This window comes from Alligator sinensis, unplaced genomic scaffold (genome assembly GCF_000455745.1).
Source record: "Alligator sinensis unplaced genomic scaffold, ASM45574v1 scaffold651_1, whole genome shotgun sequence".
Taxonomy (NCBI): Eukaryota; Metazoa; Chordata; order Crocodylia; family Alligatoridae; genus Alligator; species Alligator sinensis.
Window position 1 is genome coordinate 1333458 of NW_005842014.1, and position 5377 is coordinate 1338834.

The window sequence follows — 5377 nt, forward strand, 5'->3', positions numbered from 1 at the left end:
ATACAGGTGGCATGACTTATTGACTATTGCTTTACTTATGCCTACAGCACAAGTGAAGACAATGGGACTGCTGTTGGAGTAAGGAGCCATCCTGCATGAGCTGAGTGCTATATGCATTTACCATATTTACTTGCATATACGATGAGAGTCTCCCAACAATCAGCATGGGGGGAAAAGCCCCATGTCGTATATTCACATACAAAGTGGATGGGGGAAAAGGTCGTTGCTGTAGCTTTGATTGCGGCCCTGAGCACCTCCCTGTGTACATTTGCCCTCTGCAGCTTCTGCCCCCCTTTACTGTCAGGTGCAGCGTGGCTGCATTGCACTTGTGCCAACACTGCTGCATGGACAGGCAAGGGCTGAGCCTCCATGTGCTCAGGGACGCAGAAGCCCGAGCAGCATCTGACGGTAAGGGGCAGAGACTGCAAGGCATGAGGGGAAGGGGCAGAGACTGGGAGGAGTTTGCAGGCAAGATGTAGAGATGGAGGGGGGCAGGAGGGAGGGGCAGAGGCTGATGGGAGCTGGGGCTGTGGTGGTGCACACGGCAGGAAGGCTGCAGAGGGAAGAAGTGAGCCGGGCAGAGGGCAAGGGGCCACCTGACCCCTCCTTGCCACTGCCTTCCCTACTTTAGCGAGGGGGAGGGGAGGATGCTAGACAACCCTCCAATACTTAAGTTCTACACCTGGAAAAATACAATACATTTATACATTTTCCATATATCGAACCTAATTATTTGGGGGGGGGGGTTGTCTTATATTCAAGGTCATCTTCTATTTGAGATAATATGGTAGTCACTCTCTGAGGTAACACACTAATGAACGGTCCCTTAACGTTGCAATTAATCAGGTATCTGTCTTTGATCTCTAATTTAAATGGTTCTACTATAGGTTTTTCTTGATCATAGAATCAAAGGACCACAAGAGACCTGCAAGGTCATCACGCCCGGTCCCCTGCCATGGGGAGGAGATAACTGGGTTCAAACGAGCTCCGCGAGGTGCTTGTCCAGCCTCCTCTTGAACACCTCCAGGGATGGCGACTGCCCCAGATTTTGGGAGTGTTCCAGATTTTGGATACCCTTACAGAAAAGAAGGTTTTCCTTATGTCCAGCCTACATTTTTCCTCAATTAGCTTGTGCTCATTGGTGCTCATCCTGAAAAAAGGGTGCCTTCCTGAAGAGTTGCCCGCCTAGATCTTGGTGCTCACCCCTGACGTACTCTTAGGTGACTATCAAGTCACCTCCCAGTCTTGTTTTACTCAGACTGAACAGACCCAGTTCCCGGAGTCTCTCCTCATAGGGCCTATCCTCCATGCCCCTAATCATACGGGCGGCCCTTCTTTGTACTCTCTTGAGCTTATCCGCGTGCTTCCTGACACGCGGCACCCAGAACTGGACCCAGTACTCCAGCTGTGGTCTCACCAGCACCGAATACAGAAGGAGAAGCACCTCCCTGCATCTACTGGCAACACATCAGCTGATGCACGCCAGACCTCTATTTGCCCTGCTGGCAACTTCATCGCACTGTTGGCTCATGTTCATCTTCCAGTCGATTAGGACCCCTGGGTCCCGTTCAGATGCTGTGCCAGCCAGTGGCCTACCACCCATCGTGTAGTTATGGTGAAAGCTTTTCCCACCCAGATGAAGAACCGGGCACTGATGGGGCGGATCCCCAGGGGGTGCAGTGGCACGGTTGCACCCTTCTTTTTGGACCATGTCATGGGAGCAGCAGCCGGGGACTTTTCTTAAGACCTGAAACAGATAAAAAGCCACCCCAGCCCCACTCTCAGCATGCCTGCATGTTCAGCAGCATCACCCTTCTCCCCTCCCTCCCTCGCCCACCACTCACTAACCTGGGCATGGGGCTTGGGGGGGCGGGGGGGAGCTCCAGAGCTGCTCCTGCCCTGCTCCAGCTGGGTTGCTTGACTAGGGTGGCGGTGGATGGTTTCGCCTTCCCTGTCCAATCCCCAGGTGTTACCTGTCTGCCCAGGAGTAGAAACCCACCTATGACTGCTATGACAGTCCATGACTAAGCTGGGTCCCCGTGCAGCCACCTCTTCCAGCCCTGGAGCAGGAGCAGGGCAGTGAGCAGGCCTCCCTGTGCCCAGAGATGTAGGTAGGGAGGAGAGTGGGGGGGAGGAGGTGGGGGAGGGAGGATGTGCTGCTACTGCAGAAAGAGACTTTGGCAAGTGCATGGTTAAAATACTGGAGCTACCACACTAGCTTTCTGCACTAGTTCTCTTGCTACATGTCTGGGGTCATAATATCATAGTACTTAGGGTTGGAAGGGACCTAAACAGATCATCAGGTCCGACCCCCTGCCCTGGGCAGGAACTGGTGCTGGGATCATATCCCCCCAGCCAAATATCTGTGCAGCCTCCTCTTGAAGACCCCCAAGGTAGCAGAGAGTCCCAGGGGTCAGGGGAAAGGGTAAGTGTTGGTCATGCAGCACCAGGAGAAATCCCATTCGAATCATTCAGCATGGTGGACTGCCTATGACCAAACTTCCTGCCTTGGAAATGCTGGGCCTCACGGCTCATGAAATCAGCCACGGCTCCAGCAGACTCCCAAGACAGACGTGCCCATGAATCCTACCACGTACCCCTGGATCCTAAAGTGAGGCTGCTAGGAGAGGAGAGGCTAAGTGAAGAAAAAATCTTTTTCCTCCCTTCTCTCAATTTCTTGCATCTAATACATGTTTTGGGGTGTACCCTGTTTTTTTTCTGTCCCCGCCCCCCTTTTTCCCCTCAATGGGGAAAAGAAGGGAGGTTACCAAAGCAGTAGGAAAACCCCACTTATAAACACTTTCAACTGTTTTCCTGAATCAAAGGGGTGCAATACAAGTCATTCTTTCCAAAGTTTGCTGCCTGTAAAACAGCTGCAAGGTGGAGAAAGAAACCCCTGGCTTCCAACCAAGACATTTCAAGGCCCTTTGCCTTTATTTCCTTCTTCATTTAGACAAACGCTTAGATAACTGATGCTCCATGACGAGATGTGTCAGATGAAGCCATATTTGCATATCTAAAAGAAGTTTTTACGCAGAAGTAAAAAAAGGGAGAAGCTGACCTAATACAAGGCCCTTCCCGAGGAAACCATTTTGGAAAGAATGAGAGAGACTTAGCAGGACACTCCTGTCCCCTTCTCCCTCTCCCTCCCCAAGTTTGATTTTTTAATATCCGCCAGGAATATCACACGTCAAACGAAGCAGACGGTGTTTACATTTACACAGATTAATTGACAAGTCTCCGTGGGAAGTATGCGCACGGCACCAGTCCCCTTGTTAGGCATCCATCCAGGTCCGGTTAGCTGACTTCAAGGCTGCCAGCGTGCGTAGGTCCCTGCTGGACGTCCTCATGTCTGTATAATGAGACATGACTGCGTTCATGGAGCCACACGCCCGCCTGCTGCAATCCGCCTGACTTCACGGAGCTTACGGCAGGCACAGATTTGGCCCAGGCTGTTTTAAAAACAAAAGGCGGTTGTTAAGCTATTGGAAGAGGTGACGGCTGCCAGCTCGAGTCTTGCAAGATGGTTAGTTAATCAGTTCCCACTAAAGGAGCAGAGGGCAATGGACCCTTTCGTAGATTCATACCCGGTATCCGTCTCGAGGGTCAGACCGTCCACATACAATCTGGTGCTTCTTGGGGTTACAAGGCTAAGTTGTAAGCAGCCCTCCTCCCAGTGGTGTCCTCTGCCTCTTGGCATCGAGCGCTTGATTTTTGTTTTCCTTGCTGAGAACAGCCTGGAGACCAAACGTGGTAGGGCTCAGCTGCTGCACGGCTTGTGTCTGAGGAGATGGAGAGGGGATGGGATGGGAGGGGATGGGTGGGAACATCCTCATGCCGCCGCCTGGGTTTGAGGCCCTGATTCTGCGCTCAGCACAAACCCCACTTACCACAAGGAATTTATTATGACAAAGCACCAGTGAAAGATGCTGATCTTTAAATCATGTTCACCTCCCAGCAGTAAGGGAGCAATACCATCCATAGGGTGGTTGCACAACTGGCCTATTTTGGATACAGCTGCAGGAACTGCATGCAAATTCTTCTTCGTTACCTGCATACAGGAGGCTGGTTAGGGGCCATCTACACTCTAAACAGGCTGTAAATGACCCATGTGGGATAAGCACACTGTGTTTGGTTTTCCTATTTTGCACTATGTCTTTGATAGATAGCACATTTACAGAGAGCATGCAAATGCTTCTGACCAGAGTGCCCTGGGCTCTGCTGCACCGTGTATCTGCAGTGACCCAGCTCCGAGGTATTCCAGGGGTGCTCCTGTAGGTTCCCTCCATTTTTGTTCTCAAAGCCAAAGCATCCCAAACCCATCTGTAAAGGCAGGAAGAGATTAACGGCTCTCTTTGTACTACTGGGATGGGAGCGCCATGCAGAAACGATTGCACCATTCTTCTCTGCTGGTCGTTTATTAGAACGGAGCACTGCTGAAAGACACCAACATTTAAATAGTATTCACCCTCTAGTGGCAAAAGAGCCGAACATCCATAGGATGGTATCACAACCAGGCTGAGGCTGTATGTGAACTTGCTATAGCTGTGGTTTTCAACTTTTTTTCATTTGCAGACCCATAAAGAATTTTGAATGGAGGTGCGGACCCCTTTGGGAAGTTCGAACAAAGGTGTGGACCCCTTTGAATTGCAAGTGCGGGTATTCACATACTTTTGCTTGATCACAGTCATCTATCACAGACCCCTTAGACACAGTCTGTGGATCCCTCGGGGTCTGTGGACCACAGGTTGAAAACCACTGCATCAGAGCACTAGTGATGGCTAAAATGCCCTGGGAACATTATTTATTTATTTTTTTAAGAGAATTTTTTGTGTTCTAAGCCAAATCCGCCAAATCCATGAGTCAGTCAAGAACCATAAGTGGCCCTACTACTGGCAAACATCCTCCACCCCCATCTGAGGCTTCAGATGTTTCCAAATCCTTTGGCGGGCCTCCTACATGCAGGCCTAAGCCCAGAGACTTGGGGTTTGGATGCCCCCGAGTTTTGTTGCTATGTCCTCTTTCCCACCCTTTGTCTAACTTCTCTAGTCACCCTGTGAGCTTGCCCAGACAGGCAGAGTCAGCACGTATGGGAGGGCCAATAGGGTTCAGCTGAATTCTTCAGCCAGCATTCACAAGGCCAGCATGCACATGGCCAGAGGGATCCTGAGTCACATTGGAAAGCTTATGATGTACTGTACATTCGCAGGGCAATGCCTCTGGGGCCATTGCATCTATTCAATCCTTCTCTTCCAGAGACATCATGTAACCTCAGTGTCTAGCTCCACCCAATGCCTACCCCATCCTTCTGCCCGACCTCAGACAAACATGCCCTCTCCATCCATTTTGTGGTCTACTTGTTCCATTAAGCAAACGA

General features: G+C 50.8%; 1 long non-coding RNA gene across 1 annotated transcript in view; it reads left to right on the top strand.

Moving 5' to 3' along the window:
* LOC112550002 overlaps positions 1 to 5377 on the top strand; it is a 21389-nt gene that overhangs the window by 15329 nt on the left and 683 nt on the right. The window contains exon 3 of the long non-coding RNA XR_003093660.1: positions 4576 to 4630. This is a non-coding gene — a long non-coding RNA (uncharacterized LOC112550002). The remainder of the gene's footprint in view (positions 1 to 4575; positions 4631 to 5377) is intronic.